Raw genomic sequence first — 27,073 nt, 5'->3', positions numbered from 1 at the left:
GTTTCCTACTGAAGTTCAGCATGGGACCAAAGTGGTAAACTTAAGGCAAAAGCTAATTTCAGGCAGGGAGGGTCTGATGAGGAATCACTTTGGTTGTTATCCCTGGAGGGCCTGGTGAGGAATCACTTTGGTTGTTATCCCTGGAGGGCCTGGTGAGGAATCACTTTGGTTGTTATCCCTGGAGGGCCTGGTGAGGAATCACTTTGGTTGTTATCCCTGGAGGGCCTGGTGAGGAATCACTTTGGTTGTTATCCCTGGAGGGCCTGGTGAGGAATCACTTTGGTTGTTAGTTATCCCTAGAGGTATTCAAGAAACCTGTGGGCATGGCACTTTTGGGACACAGTTTAATGGCCATGGTGGTCTTAGGCTGATCATTAGGCTCAATGATCTTGAGGTCTTTTCCAACTGATCCAATTCTAGATGCTCTGCTTGCATGAGTCACAGAATGGAAGGGGCTGGAAGTGACCTCTGAAGATCCCCTGGTCCAACAGCCCTGCTGCAGCAGGCTCACCTAGAGACACACCATAGCTACATCATCTCCTTTGATCCAATCTCCCTTTTGAACAGCTGTGCTGTGTCATCTGCATTCCACTCAGAACAGACAGAGAAATGGTTTGATCTCTTTGTCCACACAATTGCTATTTATCCCCTTTCTCTCTCCCTGCTTCCTTCTTGTGCATCACCTGGCACCATGAGATCCCAAGCTGCTTTCAGGCCGGACGATGACTCACTGTGATGTGGTTTAGTTCCTAAATGCCTTTGCAGACACATGAAGGAGTTTTGTGGGATTCAGACTAATAGGTTCTGGAAAAAAAGATATGTATTTCCCCCCCTTTAAAGCCAAGCCTTTAGGGAGTTAAAAATGCTCTCTTTGTTCTCTGCAATGCACAATTTTATTCTACTTATGGAAAATGGTCTTTATGCTTTATTAAACCCACGAAAACTTGGGAGCTACAGAACCTCCCAGAGAAGTTTGCACTCAGAAAAGCCTTCTCCCAAGCAGCAGTGGGGCTGGCTTCATAGGCTTCTAATCTGATCATTTGTTTAGACCATTAAATGATTGAATTTAGCTCTGGTTTGCATTCAGGCAGCCCCTTCCCAACATGTTTAAGAGAGCTCAGACACTGCAGTCCCAGAATGGGTGCAGGGCTCCCTACTTTTGTGCTTCTGCACAGATAGTTTTTTAAATGAAAGCTTTAATCTGTATTATATAGGATCATTAATTTCTGCATTTTACACTTGAGCAACAGCATTCTGATTATCTGCAGCAATGAAAAATAAGCAGCCCTGCTCCTGCAGACTTAATTACTTACTGCAGGGCCCTTCCCTTCCTCGTTGTGGCACGCAATCTGCAAATGGGGTCAAAAACATTATTAAAAACCAAATTACCCACTGGATGGAGAAAACAAACATGCAACTGTGACCTCCAGGACCTCATCAACATAGGAGGCAAGCCTAGCTGCACACATCACACAGCTCTGCAGGGTTTGCTGAGGAGCTCTGGGCTCAGTTAGACAACAAAGCAAGCGGCCAGATGAGCTCCTCGCACAGGACGGCCGCGGTGGGAAGGGGACTCTGGATCAGGGCTTTGTGGCTGGGGGGAGGGAAGCTGGTGTAGATATCCATCAGTGTGCTTTGGACAAGGTACCCCAGATGGAATATCTGCATACAGGCTGAGGTGTTTGGAAAATCTGCCTTTAGAATCTTTTCCTCCAGTCCCTTCAGCACCTTTGTGACTTCCAGCAGGTCACATCCTCCCCTGTCCTGGTGCAGAGCGTGGTTTCTCCCCAGGTGCAGGACTCTACACTTGCCCTTGTTGAACTTCATGAGGTTTCTCTCTGCCCAGCTCTCCAGCCTTTTTATTACTGTGAGGGTTACAGAGCCCTGGAGCAGGCTGCTCAGAGAGGTTGTGGGGTCTCCTTCTTTAGTAGATCTTCCAAACCCACCTGGACATGTCCTGTGTGACCTGCCCTAAGCGGCTCTGCTTTGCAGGGCAGTTGGACTTGATGATCTCTGGAGGTCCCATGCAGCCCCTAACATCCTATAGCTCTATGATTCTATGTTGACTAAGACTGGAGCGGCTGCTCACCCTTGGGGAACACTGCTAGACCCTGCCCTGCTGATCACAACCCTCTACCTCTACCCTTTGCATTGTGTCTATTGTTCTCTTACAACAGCGTTGGTTGCACTTAAGAGCAAGCAGCAGGAGTTATGAAGGGTCTGGGAGATTTAAAAGTTAATAAAACACATTAGTGCTCATGAAGATACATGAAAATGGAGCAGCAAACAGGGCTGAGGAGGAGTCCTGTGGCAAAAAGGAACAACCAACTACCTCTTTGTTCAACCACAGCGTAGGGGAACACAGCAGAACATTTATCCCATTTCCTTCCTTGACTGGATGGAGGGGAGAAAAGAAAAGGGATCTGAGATAAAATTTTCCTTGTCTAAAAGTCTAATGGATGGTAATAGAATTGTAAAGTACAAATGAAATGCTGATCTATTTGTGTTAAGAGAGACACAGCCTTGGCTTTGCAATATTTATCGCAGTGCTTCGCTGATCTAATTTATAAGACAATGGGCCAAGGAATCTGTGGCTTTGAAATGGCACAAAGGCAATAACAAAGGAAAACAATGAAATATTTAAAGTGCAGAGAAGGAAAATAAGTCCATAAAGCACACACTTAACACTGAGAGAGCATTCGGTGCCGGTCGGAATTCCTCTCCTTGAAGGCTTTTGGGTTTAATTAATTGGAAAGGCTGAAAATGGCTGAAGCTTAAAAATAAGAATCAGGCCAGTGCTTAATAGGATAATATGAGCATCCCACCCCCCCCCCCCCCCCGAAATGAAAACATTGTAAATTGTAAATACAACAACACTGGGAAAATGATCAGGTTGCAGCTGAGGAGTAGTAAGTTATCGACACGTGGAGACAGGAGAGCTGCAGACAGCATCTAATTATCTGGGCACCAAAAGCAATCCTGCAGGAAAGTTTGGGCTGTGATTTAAACTCCAAGCAGCAGCAAAATGACTTCAACACTGCACATGTGCTGAATTCCACCTGCAAGTCCAGCAGAATGAATCTGCATGCCATCGTAGAATCGTAGGGCTTGGGAGGGACCTCTGGGGATCATAGCATCAGTCAGGGTTGGAAGGCACCACAAGGATCAGCCAGTTCCAACACCCCTGCCATGGGCAGGGACACCCCACACTAGATCAGGCTGGCCAGAGCCTCATCCAGCCTGGGCTTAAACACCTCCAGGGCTGGGGCCTCAACCACCTCCCTGGACAACCCATTCCAGGGCTTCACCACTCTCATGGATCATCCAGCCCAACCCCCTGCTAAAGCAGGGCACCCACAGCAGCTTGCCCAGGAGCACAGTGGCCAGGGTGGGGTAGGAAGCTCTCCAGAGGAGGGGAATCCACAACCTCTCTGGGCAGCCTGCTGCAGGGAAGAGTGGGAAATGAGCAACATGGAGCTGATGTCAGCAATAGAATTGTTTCTACCTAGAGCAGGGTAGGTGGAGACTGGACTTTAGGAAGAAGTTCTTTACTTTGAGGTTGGTGAGACACTGGAACAGGTTGCCCAGAGAAATGATGAATTCCTCATCCCTGGGGGTGTTCAGGGCCAGGCTGGAGGAGGCCTGGGGCAAGCTGGGCTGGTGGGAGGTGTCCCTGCCCACGGCAGGGGCTTGGAACTGGGTGGTCTTGAAGATCCTTTCCAACCCAACCCATTCTATGGATCTTTAAGGTCCCTTCCAACCCAACCCATCCTCCTGTTCTCCTTCATGTCTTCTACCACCACAGGCTTTATTCTCTTTTCATTTTCTCTCCCCTTGAGCTGTAAAGCAAAGCCAACTCAAATGAACTTCTAAAGTATCTTTATGAAGTTTCCTGGTAGACTCAAGATTAAAAAGTAATGTGACCAAGTTGCATAAAAGATAAATTAGCTCCATCCTAGCAAGGAAGAGAATTTCTCAGCACAATGCTGAAGTCAAAAGCACTGCTAAAAGGAAGGTATATTTTAAGCTAATATTTTCAGAGTGTTTCCAATTTTTTCAGGCCATTAGATAAATATAATAAGTGAAATGAGATGATGCCTATCTCCACACTCCCAGAGAATGGACCTAAATAAATTGTCAGCAGATCCAGAATGCAAATGGGAGCAAGCCCTGATAAAGACAGAACCTTGCATGTCAACAAGGCTGCTAAAAGCAGTGTGCTTAATTAAAGAAGTGAAGTCAATTAAAATCCAAACAACAGAGCAGCCTCTACAAATGCTGGAATAATCATTAGGGCCTTGCTGAATAATGGAGGAGTATGGAATTTTATTTTAAAGTGGAGCAGCAGGGGTGATGCATTCCACAAAGCAACAATCCACAGCAATATGACAATTGAATTACTTCAGCCCCATTAGGCAGGTGCAGAAGAATAATTAACATGAATTTCTTCAATGGGAAAGGGGGGGAGGAAATAACCAACTTTTGTCTGGCACAAAGTGCCAAAGTGATGAGAAAATATGACAACAGCAGACTGATTCAGATGAAACCTTTGTGTTTACCCTTGTTGTGAGAGACTGGTTAATCAGGAGATAAAATATGGACACAGGGAGCTTGCACAGAAGCCCAGAATGGCTCAGGTGGGAAGGGACCTCAGAGAGATCTACTCCGAGCTCCCTGCCATGGGGACAGAGTGCCATGGTCTAGCTGATTGGATAGGGCTGGCTGATAGAATCACCAAGGTTGGAAGAGACCTCCAAGAGCATCCAGTCCAACCTGTCACCACAGACCCCATGACTAAAAGGTTGGACTGGATGCTCTTGGAGGTCTCTTCCAACCTGGTTGATTCTGTGATTCAACTAGACTTGGTTGGCCAAGGTCTCCTCCAGCCTGGCTCTGAACACCCCCAGGGAGGAGGCAGCCACAATCTATTCCAGAGTCTCACCACTCTCCTGCTGAAGAACTTACTCCTCAGCTCCAGTCTAACCCTGCTCCCCCTTAGTTTCAAACACTTGTCCTGTCTCTAGATACCCTCAGGAAAAGTCTCTCTGCAGCCTTCCTGCAGGATCCCTTCAGGATCCCGTACTGGAAAGCAGCTCTGAGGTCCCCCTGGAGCCTTCTCCTCTCCAGGCTGAACACCCCCAGCTCCCTCAGCCTGTGCTCACAGCAGAGCTGCTCCAGCCCTTGGAGCATCTGTTTACAGGCCCTGCTGCAGCTGAGCAAGGGGTGATGGTTTAAGCTAAACCAGGGAGATTTAGACTACAGCTAAGGAAGAACATTTTTGCCTTGAAGGTGGTGAGACACTGGCCCAGGCTGTTCAGGCTGTGAACAGCCCCAGCTCCCTCAGCCTGTCCCCACAGGGGAGGCTCTGCAGCCCTCTGACCATCTCCATGGCCTCATCTGGACCTCCTGCAGCAGCTCCATGTCCTTGTGCTGGGCAGGGGGCAGCAGAACTGGATGCAGCGCTCCAGGTGGGGTCTCAGCAGCGCAGAGCAGGGGGAGAGAATCACCTCACTCATCCCTTCAGGAAATGCATCTGCTAGCCAAGATATTGTTATTTGCAGTGGATTCCAGTGACAGAAAATTCCCTGCAAATTCCCTGTGCTCTGCTTGCTGCCAGGGGAGGGGAGGGGAGGAAGAGCTCCAGGTTAGAGTTTGCTAATGAATCAGGACGAGCCCTGAATAAATGCTGAGTGTGCAGCTGAGGAAGTGTTGTTCCATGACCACCAGATCTAATTATGTCAATGTAAATATTTTTGCAGCAAGTGAAAAGAAGAAGAAGAAGAAGAAAAACCTTTAATACAATTCCAGCAGCTCCATGAGGAGAAGAAAGTGACGTGGGAGCCACAGGGCAGGGAAGTTGACAGAAACAAATGGAAACCACACAAACCCCTCCAAGACACCTCTCTGTTTCAAGGTAATTTTGTTTTGCTTTTAAAGTAGCTGTTATTATGTGCAAGAGAAGAGCCACTTCAGAAGGGGAAATAGAGACTGGCCTTTCTCAGTGTGCAAAACAGAGCTTGCAACAGCTCTTCCCAGAGAGCTTTGGAAAGCTGGCTGGCACTTGGTTAAATCTTTCTTCCTCTTCCTAAATGTCCTGCTGGGAGCCAGCCCTGGTCCTGCTCACTGCTGTCCCTCCCCAGCTCAGCCTCTGCTCACTGCTGTCCCTCCCCAGCTCAGCCTCTGCTCACTGAGGCACTGTGTGAAGTTCAGGGCAGCTTTGCTCAGCCAGGGGCTGCTGCTAGCAGGCAGAAGCTGATGGGAACAGCTCCTGCCAAGGGCTGGGCTGCACAAAGCCTCTGCCTCAGACTTGCTCCTGGGCACACCAAGGGCACTGCCACAGCTTGTGCCACACCTTGGGGGGCAGCAAGGCAGAGGTGGCAGCTGTGGGGAGGAGCAGCCAGGACAGGAGACCCTCAAGTGCCCAGCAAGGGACTGTAGCCCATGGCTGGCATCTTCAGGAGAGAGCTGAGGGAGCACCAGGGCCAAGCCTCTTCTTCCCTGGCTGATGTCCCAGGTGGGCTCTGTCCCTTCTGCCTTTTATCCCAGTCCCTGTGCTCCTGAATCCATTTCCCATCTGCCATGGAGTCCTGTCTGGGAATTGCCCAGTGCCTGCAGTAGCCCTGGGAGGAGGCTCTAATCAGGCTCCTGCTTTACATCCAGTCATAAGCTTGAGGCTGAGTGGCTGCAGGAGGTGGCTGAGCAATGATTGACAGGGAAGGAGTGGGAGCAGGGCCTTTTTTCAGCAAACTTTCAAATCAAGGTGGAATTTGGGGAAGTCCTGCTGCATTTGAGGAGCCACAGTGGACAGAGACTTATTTTATGAAATGATTTTGGGGGGTTTTGTCTGAATTCTTTCATTAGCTCCAGACCTGGACAGTAACAACCTGAGTCTGGGAAGCAGATGTTGTGCTTGGTGATCAGCTTTCAAAGGGTCAGGAAGGGAGGAGATGGTGCTGCCCATACAAATAGAGATGTTAAAGTCTTTTAAGGCATTACTGGGTAATAAAAACACAACCAGCAAGCAGCTCTTCAGAACTTGCTTTGACAATGAAAAAGGAGATAGCAAAAGCAGGGCTGTGAGAATCTTCCTGCAAGTTTCCCATAGGAATACAACAGCATTAGTTACAGCAGGGCCTCTTCCCACTCCTGCCCTGCAGCCCACTTAAATTGCTCTCACAGGGGCTGGGAGAGGCTCTGCACAGGCTTCTCTCTCTGAAAAATCCTCCTCCTGCTGCATCCACACCGCAGCCCAGAGCTGGCATTTGCACTGGGGTTGTTAGGAAAGGATCTCTCTTTCCTAATCCGAGGCCTGTAGCCTGGTTTTACCTAAAAAGCAAAATTAAATACTACTAAGTGATTGAATTTCCACACTGCAATGGAACTGCAGACTTTGGCTTTGCTGGAGGTAGCACACGAGGAAGTAAGACAGCCCAGGAAATGGCAAACCTGCAAGGAGCATCAGCACACTGCTCTGGAATTGAGGTGCTCCTAGCAGCAACATGTTTTGATCATGGTTGGATCTCCAGGACTGACAAACAACTGTTAACCCCTCCTGTCAGCTTGGGATGGGGCCAGACTCTTGCCAGGGCTGCCCAGGGATGGGACAAGGGACATTGGGCATAAACTGGAACCCAGGAGGTTCCACCTGAGCAGGAGGAGAAAATTCTTTGGTGTGAGGGTGCTGGAGGCCTGGAGCAGGCTGCCCAGAGAGGCTGTGGAGTCTCCTTCTCTGCAGAGATTCCACCCCGCCCCCCGGCCATGGTGCTCCTGGGCAAGCTGCTGTGGGTGCCCTGCTGGAGCAGGGGTTGGACTGGATGAGCTCCAGAGCTCCCTTCCCACCTCACCCTGCTGGGGTCCTGGGATTCTGTGCACATCTTTGTAATCTTTGCCCAGAGCAGCCCTCTAGGTGCTCCTGAGCTGGATGCTGTGTGTTTACACACATGCCTCTTCCTTTTCATGCCTGCTACATCTGCTGCTGAGCATCTCAGTGGTTCACCCTGCATCCAGTCTTGCTTCCAGGTTTCATAACCTCAGCAGCATCAGGTGCAGGACTCCAGCAAGTTAAAATTCCTGCCTGACTCAGCACATGGAAATTCCCTCTGAACTCTGGGATTCCTGCCAGCACTTTCAGTATTGCTTAGCAGCTCCCATCAAGCAACTTTGAGTACAACCATCAGGCTCTACCTCTCCCAGGGTGTTGTTTTTTTTGCTGTTTGCCCAGTTGTTCTGTGCAGAGGAGCAGCCCAGGAGCTATGAGAGCTGATGAAACAAAACTCTGGAGCAGACACAAGTTCTGTGTTGCTAACAATGTGAGATTTGCATCCCTGTTTTCCCTCTAATGCTTCTATTCATCCTGGAGCAGGGGCTTTGCTTTCTGTCTTATCCATTAGTCACACTGACTTGGCATTTCTAACAAGCTCCTAGAGGGACAAACATTCCTACTTCCTTCGGGGCTCATCCAACCTCTTTATATGCAGTGATAACTGCTGGGGGTAAGCAAGAAAGAGGATTCACCAAACACTTCCCTTCCCTTCCAGAGGAAACTCTCCTGTGAATAAAATCTGCCAATTCCTTCCGTGATGCTTGCAGCCTTTTAACAGAGGCAAACCAGCTGAAAGCTTTGTTACTGGGGAAATATTCATTGGGAGGAAGAAGCAGCCACTTGAAATGGGGATAAATATGCAGGAGATTATTCACTCAGCACCAGTTGTGGAAAGGTCTCTGCACTTGTTCTGGTTCTGCAGAGCAAGTGGAGGTGGGAAGGAAGGACATGGTGCTCGCTCACAGTTCATCTCCTGGGGATGGTGTTTAGGTTGGGATGACAAATAACTCCTTGTGATCACTCAGTGCTGCCATGGCCATGAGCCTGCATATTCAGGAGAAGTTAGACTTCATTCTTGATAGGACAAAGACTCCAGGATGTACCCAAACATTTGGCATGCAGAGCATTAACCTGGAGTAAGCTTAATGTGTGCCCATTTGCTGTAGGAGAAGCCTCCATTCCAGCTCCAGACAGAGACTATCCCAAAGAAACCAACTAAGAGAGCAGCACAGCATCCTAGATCCATCAGCTTGTTTGGGCTGGGAAAGCCTCCCAAGGTCATGGAGCCCAACCAGCAACCCAACACCACCGTGGCCACTAAACCCTGTCCCCAAGTGCCATGGCCACAGGTTTCTTGATCACCTCCCGGCATGGGGACTCCAGCACCTCCCAGGGCAGCCTCTGCCAGTCCCTGACCACTCCTGCAGCAAAGAAATTGTTCCTCATCTGCGACCTAAGCCTCCCCTGGCACAACCTCAGGCCATTTCCTCTTCTTCTGTCTCCTGATGCTGGGGAGAAGAGACCAACCCCACCTCACTCCAACCCCTCTCAGGTAGTAGAGAGCAATGGGGAAGTATTTTCCCTCCCTCAGGTGTTGACCTTCCTTCACCACAATAACCAAGCTAACCTCAGGGGGTTCAGCTAACAAAGGCTGGAAATGAGGTGTGGATCCAGGATTCATTTCCCTCCTTTATTAAACAGGAATGAAACCCAACCACCCCACAAGCTGCATCCTCACAGCAGGATCATGGGAGAGAGAGTTTCATAAGTTTTATCCTTAGAAAGCCACAAATAAAGCTGGAAAGTAAGCCAGCAAGTATTGCTTTGTAATTTGGTGATCAAGACAGCCACTGCAGAGGAGAGAGCCTAGGAAACAAGTGAGGGAGGCACTCAGAGGTTCCCATCTTCCTGTGAAACTGGCCATAAGGCAAAATGCATTCAGCAGGGCTTCATCAGCTTCATCTCCTCAGGCTACAGCACTGGGGGCCTCTTGCTCTGCTCTTAGGAATTGTCAGTGGCTGTATGGCCATGGCAAAGCAAGAGGAGTGGCAACAGAGCAGCACTGCTTAATTCTTCTTCTTCTTCCTCTTTTTCATTACCAAGGATCATGTTATGTGGGAAGGAAGGAGGGAGCCCCCAAACCACCACTTCTGCTTTCAGGAGTGGCTTTAGATGAAAGTGCTCTGGGGAAAAGGAGAGGTTCTGAGAGCAGCAGGAGCTCCTGCAGCAAGCAGATCCCTCCAGATGTGAGTCTGCCATAAGAGGAACAGGGATAGAAGAGAGGTCTACCAACATGGGTATTTAGGGAAAGAGAGTGGGTGCAGGACACTTCCCAAATTAGCATTCTCAGTTCCAGAAGTGAGTGGTTTGAAGACCTTCTGATTCAAATACCAACAGGAGAAGAGCACAAACAAGGGAGAAAAGAACCAAATGTCTGCTTGAATTTTGGGAACCCATTCTGTTTGGATTCCTTCCCCTAAAGTTCTCTTCATCCCAAAGTGTGGCTCCTCTTCAAAAGCAGCTCTGCAGCTCTCCAATGCTCTCCACTCTTTGGTTTATTTATTCATTAGGGGGGAAAAAAACCAAACACAAAAGATGATTGAATTTGGTAAGCTTTTAATCTGACATGAGGCAATCTCTGGGACCAGCACCTGGAGCAGCCTTGAACACTTGAGGGAATTAAGGCCATTTGAAGGAGAGGTGGTAGCTGCTTCTTCCTAGTTCAAAGGGGAAACTGGTCCTAGCAAGTCCACCTCACGTGGATGGAAGCAGGAGTGTCTCTAGGCTAACACAGCAAACTTTATGCTCATCTATGTAGTCAAGTAGTAGAGGAAAGGAAGGGTGCCTGGGCTTAGGTGAGCTCCATGCACTTCCATGCAATGGTTTTGGTTAGAAGAGACTTCTAAAGATCATTAAGTGCAACTCTTAACCCAGCATGGCCAAGTCACCCCTAAACCATGGCCCTCAGCACCACAACCACACAGCTTTGAAACCCCTCCAGGGATAGGGATTCAACTACCTCCCTTTGGAGCCTGTTCCAACCCCTGAGAACCCTTCCAGGGAAGAAGTTGTTTCTAACAGCCAACCCTTGGTGCAACTTGAGGCTGTATTCTCTCATCCTATCATTTGTTACTAGGGAGAAGAAATCAACCCCCACCTGGCTCCAGCCTCCTCCCAGGCAGTTAAGAGAGCAACGAGGTCTCCCCTCTGGAGAAGAGGCCCCCCAGCTCCCTCAGCTGCTCCTCCCCAGCCCTGTTCTCCAGACCCTTCCCCAGCTTTGTCGCCCTTCTCTGGAACCACTCCAGCCACTCAATGTCCTTCTTGGAGTGAGGGGCCCAAAACTGACCCCAGGATTCAAGGTGTGGCCTCAGCAGTGCCCAGCACAGAGGGCTGCTGCCTGCCCTAAGGCATGCCAGCAAACACTGCTCCCCACAACTCCCCAGAGCTATTCCTGTTAGAAGCAGTTGCTTACTCATGAGTCACCTCCTCACGCGGTGTAGGCGACCTACTCTAAGAAGCTAACTTGTACCCAGGCCCTTTTTTAGCTCTCTCACCTCCTTTCAATCTGCCTGACAGTTTCCAAGAGCCAGACATGTCCCTGTGCGTGTGAGGAGCAGAGAGCTGCAGTTGGTATCAGCTGGGGGGGTGTTAGTTGTGGATTTGGGGAGATGGAGACCGTACTTGCCTGGGTGTGAGCTCAGGAAGAGCCCAGCCTTCAGCAGGTGACTTGCTGAAGCTCTGATGTAGATTTGTTCACATTAGCAGAGGTTTTGTGGGTTTGGGTTCAAGGAGTTGTCTCTGTACAGGGCTATAAAAGGAAGGAAGAGAAGCTATGATATAGCAAAAGCTTCTGGTTTGAAGGAGTACAGCTCCCAGTGTGAAAACTCACTTTGCTCCTCTCTGGTAAGAAACAAACCCTTGCAATGGATTGGAAAGAAGAAAATAGTCCAGGCAGCATAGCCTGACATAGCTGTGAGTGTGTGGCAGAGTACCTCCACAGGATGATTATTTTCTTTCCCAGGCAGATTTGATCTCAGCCTGCTCCTTCCCTCAGCCAGCTGCAGAACCCAAATCTCTGCATTGGCAGGCGTGGAGCTGTGCTCCTCACCACACTCCTCCTAAACTAATAAGTCTGGCAGAGGCAGGGAGTGTATTAGCTCATGCTTAGTTCCAGCAGCTCCCCAGGAGGCATTACAACACACTTGAGATCTGTCTCATACAAACTACTGACACAGCCACACTGCCCAGAAGTGGCTGCAGGGACAGCTCCAAGTCAGGAATTAGACCTATACCTTACATCCCAGGCAGGCTATTACTGACTTCAAGCTGCCTTTGCTGTGGCTGAATCCATGAAAATCATCCAAAACCCAGCTCATTCTACAACTCCTGTGCTCAAACCCAGGACAAGAGTCCAAAACCCAATCTAATCTCAGGGCACCACCTGTGTTCCCCTATTCCTGAGCTCAACAAGCTCTTAGTTTAGCCTCAGGTCCCTCTAAACGTTCCCTGGGCACGGAGTTAATGTGATCTAACACCTAAAGAGTGCCTTGCTTGCAGTCTGCCAGGTCAGAGGAAAACCCACAACCCCTGCAGAGTGGGATGAGCTGAGAGAAAGTCTGGCATATGGTCAGAGGACAGAAAGTGGCACTTTGCATTAAGTTAAAGAAGTCTGCAAGCTCCAGAAGCTGAGAAGCACAACTTCTCCTTTTTCCAGCCACCAGGTAGGATGTCTGGAGCTGAGCTGAGGGCTGAGCTCAGCTCCTGCTCCAGAGGCAAAGTGCTGCAGCAAGGAGCTCTGTGTGTTTCTCGCAGAGACCCAGGCTGCAGGTGCTCAAGCTGGGAGCATCTCTGCTGCCAGGAAGGCCAAGGGCATCCTGGGCTGTACTGAGAGCAGCCTGGCCAATGCTCATTCCCTTCTCCTCAGCAGCCACTGTGCCCAGTTTGGGGCCACCTGGTACAAACAAAAAGATGTTGATCCAATCTGGCAAGTTCACCAGGGGCTAGAGCACTTGAGCTGCAGAGAAGAGGACAAGAGGCTTGGACTTGTTTGACCTGGAGAAGGGAAAGCTCTGGGGGAGCTTACAGAGCACAGGGTAAGGCTGCCCAGAGAGGTTGTGGAGTCTCCTTCTCTGGAGAGCTTCCAACCCCACCTGGCCATTGAGCTCCTGGGCAAGATGCTGCGGGTGCCCTGCTGGAGCAGGGAGGTTGGGCAGGGCCCAGAGGTCCCTTCTAAGCCCCACCAGGCTGTGATTCTGTGATTTGATGTGACCAAAGCAGGGCCTTCTAGCACCCACGAGGAGCTTACCAGGAAGAGAGAGCCAGGCTGCTCACAGCAGAGTGTGGCAGGAGCAGAGATGGCAGTCAGCACACATTTAAATAAGAGGGGTTTAGACTAGATGCAAGGAAAAGCTTCTTCACCCTGAGGACAGCCCAGCAGCTGAAGAGGCAGTCTAGGGACTCATGCAGCCTCTAAGCTTGGAGGTTTGCAAGAGCCAACTGGATAAAGTCCTGAGCCTTGTGGTCTAATCTCACAGCTGAGCCTGCTCTGAGCAAGAGATTGGACTAAAGTCCTCCAGAGATCCCCTCCAACCTCAGTGACTCTGTGATCCTATTTCCTCAGCAGTTTTTATTCTTGGGGAGGTTTCAGGCTGCTCCAGCAAAGCCCTCCCATGGCTCAGGCTGCTCTTAAAGGCTGTCCTGGAGGCAGCAAATGGAGGCAGACGTTTGAATCAAAGCATTTGGCCCCAAATTCTGTTTCATTCAGGGGTTGCTGAGAGGTAAGACTAAATCTTTGCCTGACTTTCATCTTACCTTCCATAGCAGATGTTCCTTTTTGCCTAGACTTTGTCTCTAAACCTTGAAATGGACATTTTCAAAGGAACTTAAAGGATTTGGGCATCCAGAGCCCTTGGACTTTCACTGGGAACCCTTCCAGTCAGCAGACCAAAACTTCTTGGTTAAAAGCACTTCAAAAGAGAGAAACTGCAGTGGTAGGATTGTGAGCTCCAGGCCAGTGGTTGGACTTGAAGATCTCACAGACCTCTTCCAACCTCCCCAGTTCTTTGGTTCTATGAAACTGAGCCACAGTGAGGCTTCCCTCATCCACATTCACACTGAGGAAGAAGCTGCTGTGTTGTGCTGCCTTCAGAGGGGTGAAGCAATAGGGTACTCAGCAAGGAAAGTCTGAGTGGATCAAGCAAACCAGAAGCTGCCTGAGAAAGCCAGGGATCTGAGGGCTGGTTGTTGTCAGAGACTCTGTCTTCCCAGCTGCTTATCAGTGCCAAAAATCGGTTGGAGCCCTTCAGACTGCAAGTGCCCAATCTGCATAAAGTGGAAGCAATGTGCTGACAAAGTCCTGTGCAGGTAGCAATCAACATCAGGCTGATGGACCTGATGCTGTAAGGAGGCCCTGCCAGAGCAGCATTACAGTAATGAAGCAGATTGTCAGAGCAGAGGGCAGGCTGCAGGCTCAGGAGCTGAGGCCTTCAAATAAATACATAAAAGATTACTTGAGGTGCACCACTGCTCAGGGACTGCCAGCCTGGAACCAGCATCCTCAGCCCAGAAAGACAAGAGCTTGCTCCCAGCTGATGGGAAGGGATGACAACAGGAGGAGCCTTGAGAGGTGATCTGCACAGGCAGGAAGGGAGAAAAGGGAGCTGCACCACTCTCACTTTGCTGGGATGGCTTAAAAAGGGTACAGTTCAGAAAGAAAAAAACAAACAAGTTAGATCCAGCCCCAAGTCCTAGCATGGGGAGGGTCACCAGGGACCCTGGGAAAGGAATCCATCTCAAGAATAAATCATACAGTGGCCTGGCTTGGAAGGGACCTCAAAGATCATCTACTGCAAGCTCCCCACCATGGGCAGGGACACCTCTCAGCCAGACTCAGCTGCTCAAGGCCACATCCAGCCTGGCCTTCAACACCCTCAGGGAGGAGGCAGCCACAGCCTCCCTGGGCAGCCTGTGCCAGAGGCTCACCACCCTCCTACTGAAGAACTTCTTCCCAGGCTCCAGTCGAACCCTGCTCTGCCTCAGCTTAAGTATCCTACAAGAGCTCAGTCACCAGAAACAACATGTTCCTCACTTGGCATCTTCATGTGTGTGTGTGCAGAGAGTTCCTGAACCTCTCATAGCTGCTAGGATCTTCTTCTGGGCAAGAGAGATTTGAAGGTCATGGCAAACAATCAGCATCATGGGGAAGCAGCCTGACAGCCAAAGTGCCTGTCCCACCAGCAGGGATTTGACAGCAATGTCAACTCCTCTGGGCACTCAGCTTCCCCTGGGCTGTTTTCTGATTGATCTTTTGGCTCTCTCTGGCTTCTTTGGGAGAGCTTTCAGGAGAGTAGGGGCTGTTCAGCCTGGAGAAGAGAAGGCTTTGGGGAGAACTTAAAGCAGCCTTCCAGTACCTGAAGGGAGCTGCAGAAGAGCTGGGGAGGGACTTTTTTACAAGGGATTGCAGTGACAGGATGAGAGGGAATGGACTGAAGCTTGAGGAGGGCAGATTGAGACTGGAGGGAGAAATTCTCTACAGTTAGTGTGAGGAGACTCTGGCACAGTTTGCCCAGGGAGGCTGTGGATGCTCCCTGCCTGGAGGTGTTCAAGGCCAGGCTGGATGAGAACTTGAGCAGCCTGGGCTGGTGGGAGGTGTCCCTGCCCATGGCAGGGGGTTGGGACTGGATGACCTCTAAGTTCTCTCCCACCCCAAACCATTCTATGGATCTCTGATTCTGTGACTGCTTTGGCTGTCATAGAGCAGACCAATTTCTACCCCCTGTGGGCTATCTGCTTGTGCTGCTTGGGTCAGCTTGGATTACCTCTCCTCCTCCTCTGGCAGCAAATGCTGTTGCTGAGCAGTAACACCAAGCACAGAAGAGCTGCTCCCAAACCCATCTTGATTTGTGAGATAACCAGAGCTGGAGGATGGAATTTGCCAGGCAACCCCAAGCCTGTGGCTCCCATGCAGTGTGTGTGCAGTGTGCTTGAGCTGGTTTGGGTTTGGGGTTTTTTGGGGGGGTTGGTTGGTTGGTTTGTTTGCTTTTATTCCTGGAGCATGCTTTTTGATCTCCCAGTTCCTTTCAGTTCTGTTGAGTTCCCCATGCTAAGCAGACTGCTGCAGCAACTTCTGCATGCTAATGTGTCAGCTATTGATGCTATTTACACGAGGTCTCATTTAAGAGCTTAAACACACATCTTTTAATGTTGCAGCACTTAGAGACTCAAGGATGGCAGGGAGAGTGGCATTATGTCACTTAGCAGCACTCCTTGTTTTGCTGTCTGACAGCACAGAGTGGCAGCTTCACACTTATTTTGTACTCTTTGTGTTGGTTTTTGTTGGTTTTTTAACTGGTAATACCAGGTTCAGCTTTTATTTTCTGGGAGATGTCTGGGGAGTAGGCAGAGAAATGGGTTGAGCTTTATTCCCCTCCCCCTGCATTTGATGACAAGATGCCCATTGCCTCTTGCCCTGGCATTAGGCACCAGTGGCAAGAGTCTGGCTCCATCCTCTTGCCCCCTACCCTTGCTGACCATTGATCAGATCCCCTCTGGAGCTGCTCTTCAGCCAAGAATTGCTTTAAATGACAGTGAAAACCGAGAAGTGTGACTCCTGTCTTCTGGAAGGGCCTCCATGGAGCTCAGTGGGTGCTTGCTCTGGCCTGAGGACTATCCTTGGTTGCACGGTTTAGTTGATTGATAGGATGTGTGTTGGATGATAGGTTGGACACGATGATCTTGAAGGTCTCTTCCTATTCTATTCTATTCTATTCTATTCTATTCTATTCTATTCTATTCTATTCTATTCTATTCTATTCTATTCTATTCTATTCTATTCTATTCTATTCCATTCCAATTCCTTTCCCTTTCTATTCTATTCCAACTCCTTTCCATTTCCATTCCATTCCTTCCCTATTCTATTCCCTGCCATGCCATTCCATTCCCATTCCATTCCATTCCATTCCATGCCATTCCATCCCACTGATGCCATCACATTTTACATAAGACCCTCAGACACCACCTGATTCATGACTGTAAAACCACTGGAAGCCAGGTGTCCCTTTTAGCTCCACTCTGCAGCTTCTGCAGGGCCCCAGAGCTGGCCCAGGGAGTGGAGTTTGAAAATAACAGGTAATTAAAAAAACAAAAGAAAGAAAAAGAAGAATTAAGCAAAGAAGGCATTTAATTAGTTTTCATTTCTCCTACTTGCACCTGATAAATGAAGACATTAAACTGTGAAGACTCAGGAGCCTCCTAAAGCCTTTGATGTGCAGTAGAATCATCTAGTAATTAACCTCAGGCTTCACCAGCAATGGTGCATGGAGGTGAAGTGAAAAGAGTGCTTGTGAGGAAGGGAATCCCAGACCTGCCAGCCCCCAGGTACCAAGCTGGCTTCCTTCTGCTTTGCCTTGCCATGGAGAGCTCTGGAGCTCCCCTTGATCTACGCTCTGCTGCATTTCATTTGGTGAGAGGTTCTTTGGGGTTTTTGTCATCATCAGCTGGGTCCAGCGTGCTTCAAACATGGAGCAATGATCTTTGGCTTCTCTGATCTGTGGGAGAGAAGGAGGTCTGCTTTCCCTCTGGACTGCTTTCCTCTTGGTACCTGGTACCTGGGAGCATTGCTCGCCCCCGAGCAGCTGGTAATCACTTTGCCTTGGTGTGCTTACCTCACCTGATCCTGAGCCCTCTCTTTAAAGCAGCTCGTACTGACAACTTACCCTGGTTTTGTGGTTGGCATGGAGGTGGATCTGAGCCCTCCCTTTGTTCTGGAGAAGAACAGCTCTCCAGCTCCTAGAAGGGCCGTTGAAGAGGGGCCTGTTTTGTGCTAAATTGCTCCTCTTGCCTTTAACTGCAGGCACAATGGTTCATGATACAGCTCTGTGTCGGTAGCGGGGCCAGGAGCGGTGGCTGATTCGATGCTTTCATCCTGGCTTTGTAAGGTACTGGAAAGCTTCCACACCAGTTGGACTGAATGGTAATGAAGGGCACCAGCAGGTCCCTGGAAATGAGCACTCCAAACCTGGAATTGATTAAGGAGTGGATGCTTCCAAACCTGGGCAGCACTTGCTGCTGTCTGTGACTCTGAGTGCTTTTAGAACATGCTGGGGGAGCCAAGGTGGTCTTGGAGTGACTGAAGAGGACCACACCGACTGACCAGGCAGGGTGACTGTGAGAGGGGCTGAGAGCAATAGCTACCAATATTAAGAACAAAATTACCCAGGGTAATGTTGGGCAGCCTGTTCCAGGGCTTGACAAGCCTTTCAGGGAAGAAATTGTCATCATGCCCAGCCTAAACCTCCCCTGGTGCAACATGAGGTCGTTTCCTCTTGTCCTAGCACTTGTTCCTTAGGGGAAGAAATCAACTCCCACCTGGCTCCAGTCACCTTTCACACAGTTGTAGAGAGGGAGAAGGTCTCCTCCCAGCCTCCTTTTCTCCAGGCTGAGCAACCTCAGCTCCTTCAGCTGCTCCTCACCAGCCTTGCTCTTCAGACCCTTCACCAGGTTTGCTGCCCTTCTCTGGACATGTCCCAGCCCCTCAATGCCTTGGTAGTGAGGAGCCCAAAGCTGAGCCCAGCACTCAGGACTACAGAGGATTTCAAAGCCAGGTGAGTACCTTCAGCTTGATACTTCACCTTCCACTTGCAAAGGGGAGCCAAGCCTGGGAGCTTGGGAATGGGGATTTAAAATGGAGCAGGTAGCAACTGAGTAGAGAGAGACTCTGAAGTTTATGGAGTGCCACAGATGAGTGTGAGGCTGCTGCTCGAGAGCAAATCTCATTCTGGGATGTTTTTAAGAGCACTGCTGGATGTGAGACAGGGGAATGAAATTATTCTGCTCTATTTGTTACTGGAGAAGCCTGGATCACAAAGAGGTCCTCTCTGAGCATGAGGAGAAGCCTCTGTGGTGTGAGGCTGCTGGAGCCCTGGAGCAGGCTGCCCAGAGAGGCTGTGGAGTCTCCTTCTCTGGAGAGCTTCCAACCACGCCTGGCCATGGTGCTCCTGGGCAGGCTGCTGTGGCTGCCCTGCTGGAGCAGGGGGGTTGGGCTGGGTGAGCTCCAGAGCTCCCTTCTAACCCCCACCAAGCTGGGATTCTGTGCCAGACATTTGGAGCCCAGACAGCAAATGCTGTAAGGTTAGGACCTGGAAGAGGTTTGTAATTCCTATGCCTGGAATTTGAGAGCCTGAATTCTTCCTGGCTGCCTCTTGTCCATCAGAAACACTACACAGAAACACCTCCTGATAGGATGACCTTCCCTGTACAGAGGCAGCTGTCTGTGAGGAGCTCAGGGCAGGTTTCCTGCACAAGCTGCTCTCACTTCCAGCCTCTGAGCTCGGATTGATTTCTGGTTTTGAGTTCTTTCCAAAAAGTCCCAATGGATTTATTTGATTTGGGGGGGGGGGGGGGGGGGAACCCTACATCTGCCTGGAGATGAAATCAGGCTGCCCTGCAAAGATTTATCTAATCAGAGCAAAGCAGGCAGCTCAAGCTTGCAGGATGGCTTTCTACAGCAGGGCTCTTCCAGAGGAACATCTCTGCCTTGCTGCAGGACCAAGTGAACATGAAAAGAGAAACTTGCAGCTGCTGCCCCTCCAGTTAGTTAGCAGCCAAGCACAGAACCTCTGTACCAGCACATGAAAGCCTGTTTCACTTCTTCCCAATCAACACCTATTAGTGATTAGGAAGGGCTGGGGAGTGCTGTGTAGGATTGCTCTGGAAATGGCTGGCTGAATCTGCCTTCATCTGGAGCCCACTGCTTTTGAACAGGGAGGTGCAAGTCACTATCAATTGCTATCAGCTGGCCTGAGCCTGTTTGTCTCTGCTGTATGTGATGCCTAGGTGCAAATGTCCCCCCAGCCTCCTGGAAAAGCTTAATAATTGACTTGTAGCCCAGTCTCATTCCAGGCTAGTGCACACTGCTGACTCTCTGCGTGGCACAGGCAGCTCTTAAAGCAGCAGCTCTGCTCCCAGCAGCTTTGCTCAGCATCACCCCCACCCCTCACCCCCTTCATCACACTGATATGGTCCTGTCTGCAGGTGCCCCCTCTCCCTTCCTGCACCCCGAGGTGTGGCAGTGCCCTTGGTGTGCCCTGGAGCAAGTCTGAGGCAGAGGCTTTGTGCAGCACAGCCCTTGGCAGGAGCTGTCCCCATCAGCTTCTGCCTGCTGATCCAGGCCAGGATGCTCTTGGCCTTCTTGGCCACCTGGGCACACTGCTGGCTCATGTTCAGACAGCTATCTCCAGTTGTCTTCCCCATTCCTTGTCATCTTTTTGGGGGGCTGGACAAGATGACCTTTGAGGGTCCCCCCCAAAGCAAGGCATGCTGTGATTCATGCTCTCAGCTGCCTCCTCTTGCTTTTCCCCTTCCCTGCCTCTCCCCTTTTCTCTTCCTTTGGGACTTCTCCCTGCTTTTCCCCCTCAGGCTTCCTGTCTCCCCCTGCCAAGCCAGCCCTTCTGACAGCAGGAATCCCAAGATATGGCACACTCATACATTTTGTATTAGCTCTGGGGGCTCTTAAGCCTTCTGACTCCACGAGGTTACACAAACCAGCGAATGCTGGAGCCCAGGAATGCACCTGGAAGTAGGGAAAAGAGGAGAAGTGGGGAAGGGGAGGGGGGGGCTTTGAAATGAAATGCTTAGCAACAGGAATGCCACACTTTGGAAGAATTAACCAGCTATTCATTCAGGCTGAAAGGGTTATTGCATTAAGAACTCACATTAGAATTAAAAGGAGTTGGGGGGGGAGTAAAAAAAGCACTTTGCTGGCTACAGGCTGAGGATAAACCCAGCATTTCTTTATCACTGCCTAGGGAAAAGAAAAACCTTAATTACAATACTTGTCTTTGAATAATATTTCAGTCATAACAGCACATTCCTCAGATCCTGCAGGATAAGTGCATTAATATTTATTCATTTGCTGTGACCTTTAGAGAATTCCTGAGGGGCCTGTTGTGCTCCCCTTGATGCTTGCTCACTTTTTATGCTCCTTCTGTACACTGCTCCCAAACTTGCTCCCCATGCATCAGCACCTCCCTCGTCTTTGGAAGCCTGCTGCTGTAAACAAACCAGGCTTGGAACTGGCTTTGCTCTCCAGCCTCACACCTCATCTTCAGGGGCAGAGATCTTCTGCTGTGGTAGAGCCTGGCAGACCTCAAGCTGAGTGCAGGAACCTATTCTGGTAGGAACTGGAGCTCTGTGGTGACAGGTTGGACTTGATGACCTTTGAGGTCTCTTCCAACCTTGGTGATCCTGTGACTGGGAAAGACTTGCAGCCATCCTTTTTCCTTGAAGTCCCAGAAGTTTGTCATTTATTGAGCAGAGAGGTTGTGGAGTCTTCTCTGGAGAGCTTCCAACCCCACCTGGCCACTGTGATCCTGGGCAAGCTGCTGGAGCAGTGGGGGTTGAGCTGGGTGATCTCCAGCTCCCACTAACCTGTGCTTCTGGGACTGTTTGGGCACTGGCACCTGGCTTGACTCTACAGAACTCATTCACCAGCTGTATTTGGAGTGAGATGACTTCCCTAAGATCACCATCCTTCAAGCAGCATCCAGGCAAGGACAGATCTGTAGTCCTCCACCTCATGTATGGAGATGTTTAGGAAGAAGCTCTTCCCCATGAGGGTGGTGAGACTGGCACAGGTTGCCCAGGGAGGTGGTGGAAGCCTCAGCCCTGGAGGTGTTTAAGGCCAGGCTGGATGTGGCTGTGGGCAACCTGCTGCAGTGTGAGGTGTCCCTGCCCATGGCAGGGGGGTTGGAACCGGCTGAGCCTTGAGGTCTCTTCCACCCCTGACAATTCTGTGATTCTATGTTTAAAGAGGCAGAGACGTGGTGCTGAGGGACAGGGCTTAGCACCAGGCTTGGTAGAGTTAGAGAATGGTTGGACTGGGTGATCCTAAAGGGCTTTTCCAACCAAAACAGTCCCAGGAGTCTCTGTCTGCAGAGCTCCAGAGCCACCAGTTCCCAGGAGCAAGTCCATGTGAACCAGGCTATGCCTCCTGCCTCCCCTTCGGTGCACCAACCACTGAGCTCCTAATCACATTGCTCAGTCCTGGGGGATAAGAATGTGCTTCTGAGAGGAGTGTAAATGCCCTTTATGCAAAGAGAAGTCTCTTATCTGCTGCAATTTGGTGAATAGGCTCCGTGATGATCTCCGAAGCGCTTTGCTTCACCCACAGCAGCTCTGCCTCCCACCTCTATTTTTTGGCTCAGTGATTTCCAGAGCTGGGAGTGATAGCTAGGCAGAGATATGCCAACGTGGGACATGGCTTTGTGTATCAGTGGATCACAGCCTCTTCTGCAGCTAGCCCATTTAGAGAAACAAAAGACACTATCTCTCCTGGATGGTTGTATTCCTTTCATAAAGAGTGTCAGCAGATAAGGGCATGTTCCTGTCCTCAGCTGAGGAGTGCTTTATCGTGGAAAGGTATCAAAGTATTATCTCCTCCTGCACTTGTCCCAGTGAAAAGGGAAAAAGAAAAAGGGGGGAAAAGGCTTTTTGAAAGCTGAAAGAGAAAAATGCAGCAGCTCTCATATCCAAAAGTCCTCTGCTGACTGCACAGTGGCACTGTAAACCTGCTGCTGGCAACACAGGGCCAAAGTGGCACTGGAAATAAATAGGATTGGGTGGCTTGGGGAAACAGAAAGGGTGGCAGAGAATGGCTCAGGTTGGAAGGGACCTCAGAGGTCATCCTCTCCAACCTCCCCACCATGGGCAGGGACACCTCTCAGCTAGACTCAGCTGCTCAAGGCTTCATCCAGCCTGGCCTTGAACACTCCCAGGCAGGAGGCAGCCACAGCCTCCCTGGGCAGCCTGTGCCAAAGTCTCACCACCCTCCTGCTGAAGAATTTCCTCAGTTCCAGTCTAACCCTGCTCTGCCTCAGCTGCAAACCATTCCCTCTTGTCCTGTCTCTAGACACCCTCAGGAAAAGTCCCTCTGCAGCCTTCCTGCAGGATCCCTTCAGGTGTTTTAAGGCAGGGATCTAAATGTAGGATGCAGATTAATCTTGACTGCACCTACACAGCAGGAGGAACCCAGAGTGTGATGGCTGCAGTGAGGAATATTCAGTGAGGCAGGAAGGGTTTGGGGCTGTCTGGGTGGTTGGTTGGGGCTTTTTGCTTAAAGCAGACACTAGTTTTGAAGCCAGCTTTGGGCTTTGTACATGACCTTGGATTGATAATCTGATTTTCAGCTACTCTCAATATTCAGAGGAGCTGGAGAATCTCCTTCAGCAAGCAGAGCAGTTGCTCTTCCCACAGCCCAGGCACTAAATCCATCAAACCCATTTCCAAGCCAGGAGTCCCAAATCCCTCCCAGATGCCTCAGAGCACTGAAATGATGGATCCCTTCCCAGGAGCAGATTACTGGAGCATAAACCCCGTGAACACCTCTCCAGCAGCACACCAATGGCTGGTGCCCTGCCTGGAAATGAATTCAGTCTGGCTGCTGGTTTCAGAGCAGCTCACTGCAAAGACAAAACACAAGAGTGCTCCCTCCTGTACACCAGGAACAATACCCTGCCTGACACAAATAAACACCCATCACAGGGACACAGCTCACTGTCCTTGGCTCACTAGGAAAAACTGCTGTCTCCTGGCTCCCAGGTAGCAAACCCCTGATGAGAACTCACCTGGGCAAGCACTGGGAGCAGGAGCAGACCCGCTTGGTGTGCGGCTCTGCAGGCAGCACAACCTTCCTTCTGCTCACATCTAAATTCAGAGCCACCAGGAGCATGAAGGGAGGTGAAAATCCATCATTAACCCATGCACTGGCTTCCTCCTGGCTGTGCTGATGGAGGATAAACACAGCAACCTTGACTGATGTTTTATTTTAATCAGAGCAAAAGCAAATGGCAATAAAGCACAGCAGGAATTAGCAGCGTGCTAACCGAGCTCTGAGGATAGACCTGGACAGGCACTCAGGCAACTGCCATCCCTCATCAGCCTGGGGACTTCAGAGGTATTGCCTCTGTTCCCTCCCCTTCCTTCTGCTTCTTCCCCCCTTCCCTGCCCTGCCCTTCCCTGCCCTTTCCTTCCCTGCCCTTCCCTTCCCTGCCCTTCCCTTCCCTGCCCTGCCCTGCCCTGCCCTTCCCTCCCCTCCCCTCCCCTCCCTTCACCTCCCTCCTTTCCCTTCCCTTCCCCTCCCCTCCCTCCTTTCCCTTCCCTTCCCCTCCCCTCCCTCCTTTCCCTTCCCTTCCCCTCCCCTCCCTCCTTTCCCTTCCCTTCCCCTCCCCTCCCTCCTTTCCCTTCCCTTCCCCTCCCCTCCCTCCTTTCCCTTCCCTTCCCCTCCCCTCCCTCCTTTCCCTTCCCTTCCCCTCCCCTCCCTCCTTTCCCTTCCCTTCCCCTCCCCTCCCTCCTTTCCCTTCCCTTCCCCTCCCCTCCCTCCTTCCCCTTCCCTCCCCATGTTCCACTCCCCTGCCTGTACTGATTCCATCTCATGCTCAGCAGACTGTGTATGTGCAAACCTCTAATGGCAGCAAAATCCTGCAGGATAAGAGAGTCTCTCCTCCTCCTTTTTTCAGCCAGACCTCACACTCCTCAGAGGTTTGCCTGGCCCACGGAGGAAGCTGTTGCACACCTGGCATCACCTCTTTGGGAAAGCCAAAAGGGGAGCTCAGGAAGCAAGGTTTGTGCACTGCAGCCGAGGAGAGCTCTAATCTGTGCTGTTTATCCCTGATCCATGCATGACAGATCTGAGGGGAGGATTTTGCCCTTAATTTGTTCCCTTGGTGCCTACAGGTTGTGAGTGTGTTAGATCAATGAGAGATGCTCCCTTCCATATGTGCCACAGCGTGCAGGCCCAGCTAGGTAAGGCTGGAGATGAAGAGGCAGCCTCAACTTTGAACCTGCTGTTTGTCAAACAGCTTTAAACATTAGGCAGATGACTTTGTGAAGTGACTTTAATTAGCAGCAAAGACCAAAAGGCACATCCTGTGCAAAGCAACCACCACAGATTGAGAGCTTAGCTGAAACCTGGCGAGTGTCAGCCCAGAAGGAGGGCTGGGGAGGCTGTCAGGCTTTGCTCTTCTGGAAGGAGAAGCATCACTGCTGCTCCTAGAAAATGCCTATATAAGGCTGGAGTCTGGGTGGTGGAGCTCCAGGATTCAGCATCCTCAGCTTGCTGTGGGAAAGAGCTTTTTATAGCTGGTGCTTCTATTTATTTATTTATTTGTGTAGCCAGGGGTTCCTCCAGGCAGGGCAGGAGGGGGTGAGCTCGAGAGTTCACTTGGTAGATTTCAGATCAGCAGCTAATCTGTCACCTCAAGGGGTGACAGTGACAGGAGGGAAAGACTTCCTCATTTATTCATCAAATACTTTATCTGTCCATTCCATTTACTTCCTTCATTCTTCATAGGCACAGAGTACTGAGGGGGAAAAAACACAAGGGGAGATTAATCCTGACCTTGGAGGTGAGGAGCAGAATGCTGACACCTCCAGCTCTGGGGGGCATGAGGAGGGCAGGAAGTTTTTCACCCAGGAGTGTGAAAAAGAGGATAGACTGAGATCATCTGATGCATTGCACCCCTCTGAGTTCTTGCTGATAGCACAGTGCCACCGAGGCTTCACTTAGCAGCAGCACTCAGTGGAAGCTCCTGGTGAGCACAAGCCACTCAGATACCTTGGCTGTGACTTTTTGCCCAGCACAAAGCCACCTGAGGTGTGCTGCCTCTGGCTTTGTGCCATCCTTGCCACTGAACAGATTCCATCCCCTCACAAACACTGGAGATTCCTGAAGGAATTTTTCATGAGGTGTAAGAACTGGCCATGCATTTTTCAGTGAGTTGCAGCTTCTTGGAGGCCTCATTGGTCTCTAGAACTCCTTCAAAGGAGGGGGTTGGTCTCCTCTCCCTAGGATCAGGTGATAGGAGGAGAGGAAATAGCCTGAGATTGTGCCAGGGGAGGGTTAGGTTGGAGATGAGGAACAATTTATTTGCTACAAGAGTGGTCAGGGACTGGCAGAGGCTGCCCAGGGAGGTGGTGGAGTCCCCATGCCTGAAGGTGTTCAAGAAACCTGTGGCCATGGCCCCTGGGGACATGGTCTGGTGGCCATGGTGGTCTTTACTCTTGTATGTAGCCTGCTGAGAAATGTCAAACACTTGCCCTGATGTGGGAGTGAGCCCAAGGAAGAGAATAATCAATTATCTCAAGGGAGGTACAAGTGAGGTGGTGCTTTGCTTCACAGGATCCCAGCAGGATGGGGCTGGAAGGGGCCTTTGGACATCATCTAAAGCAGGGCAGCCACAGCAGCTTGCCCAGGAGCACAGTGGCCAGGGGGCTTGGAAGCTCTCCAGAGAAGGAGACTCCACAGCCTCTCTGGGCAGCCTGCTGCAGGGCTCCAGCAGCCTCGAAGTGAAGAGGTGTTGGCTACACGTGGAAAGAAGAGATCCTTTGGGGTTTTCATGATGCTTGTTTGGGAGCTGCATGGCAGGTAAAGACAGATATAGATAGATGGAGAGATCTCTCACATCATTTTTACTTTATAATTAGATAAAGAAAACCCCATTCAATTTGGCTTTCAAAGTCAGAGCACTTCACCACTGATGTTTGGATTCCTCACATGCCAGGCTTAGCACTTCAGAAATGGTCAGATGCTTTGATCCTAAGATTAGAAAACTGTCCACTCTCCTCTTCTTCTTCTTTTTTTTTCCCTTCCCCAGCCCTGAACTGAGCACAAAATACTTTCAGACAATTTAGTTGGCCTTTTTCAAGCCAAAATTTCTTAAGCAGCTCTGCTCATTGTAGAGCTGAGGAAGTGCAGAGAGGATGAAGAGCACTGAGGGTTTTTTTTCCTTCCCCCTATGCCTGCAAAGCGTTTTTATCATTTCCCTTTGAAGTCTCTGCAAGTTATCTGGTGTTTGTGTTAACTTTCTGTATGAAGAGAGAAGCTGATTTATCCTCCTAGGAACCATTTGAGACATCAGAGGAAGTGAAGAGCAGGAATGAAATCTACCTGACTAAACAAAGCCTGGCACGGAAAGCGCAGCCCTCGTAAGGGTTTGGCTCCCATTCAGCCTTGACTCCGGCAACAGAGGGATCCAAGGGAGATTCAAGGTATGACTAAAGGAGGCCCTGGGCAGCCTGCTCTAGCTGGGGATCATAGAATCACAGCTCACAGAATTGGTAGGGTTGGAAGGCACCTCAAGGATCAGCCAGTTCCAACCCCGCTGCCATGGCCAGGGACACTTACACTACTCACAGCCACATCCAGCCTGGCTGCAAACACCTCCAGGGATGAGGCTTCCACCACCTCCCTGGGCAACC

General features: G+C 50.4%; 2 long non-coding RNA genes across 3 annotated transcripts in view; one reads left to right on the top strand and one right to left on the bottom strand.

The window, feature by feature from the left end:
• The window catches only part of LOC137453322 (uncharacterized), a 39,331-nt gene that overhangs the window by 9,729 nt on the left and 2,529 nt on the right, over positions 1 to 27,073 (top strand). The window contains exons 2-4 of one of the 2 annotated variants that reach the window (XR_010990322.1): positions 5,760 to 5,914; positions 18,308 to 18,423; positions 26,715 to 26,863. This is a non-coding gene — a long non-coding RNA (uncharacterized lncRNA). The remainder of the gene's footprint in view (positions 1 to 5,759; positions 5,915 to 18,307; positions 18,424 to 26,714; positions 26,864 to 27,073) is intronic. The other variant, XR_010990323.1, reaches the window with a different exon arrangement.
• Positions 24,250 to 27,073, bottom strand: part of LOC137453321 (uncharacterized) — a 33,931-nt gene continuing 31,107 nt past the window's right edge. Inside the window, exon 4 of the long non-coding RNA XR_010990321.1 lies at positions 24,250 to 25,176. This is a non-coding gene — a long non-coding RNA (uncharacterized lncRNA). The remainder of the gene's footprint in view (positions 25,177 to 27,073) is intronic.

The sequence above is a fragment of the Melanerpes formicivorus genome, unplaced genomic scaffold (assembly GCF_026170545.1).
Source record: "Melanerpes formicivorus ecotype bairdi unplaced genomic scaffold, bMelFor1.0.p_v2 SCAF_65, whole genome shotgun sequence".
Lineage (NCBI taxonomy): Eukaryota > Metazoa > Chordata > Aves > Piciformes > Picidae > Melanerpes > Melanerpes formicivorus.
Note: the sequence above shows the minus strand (reverse complement) of the source record. Positions and strands in the feature narration are given on the sequence as shown.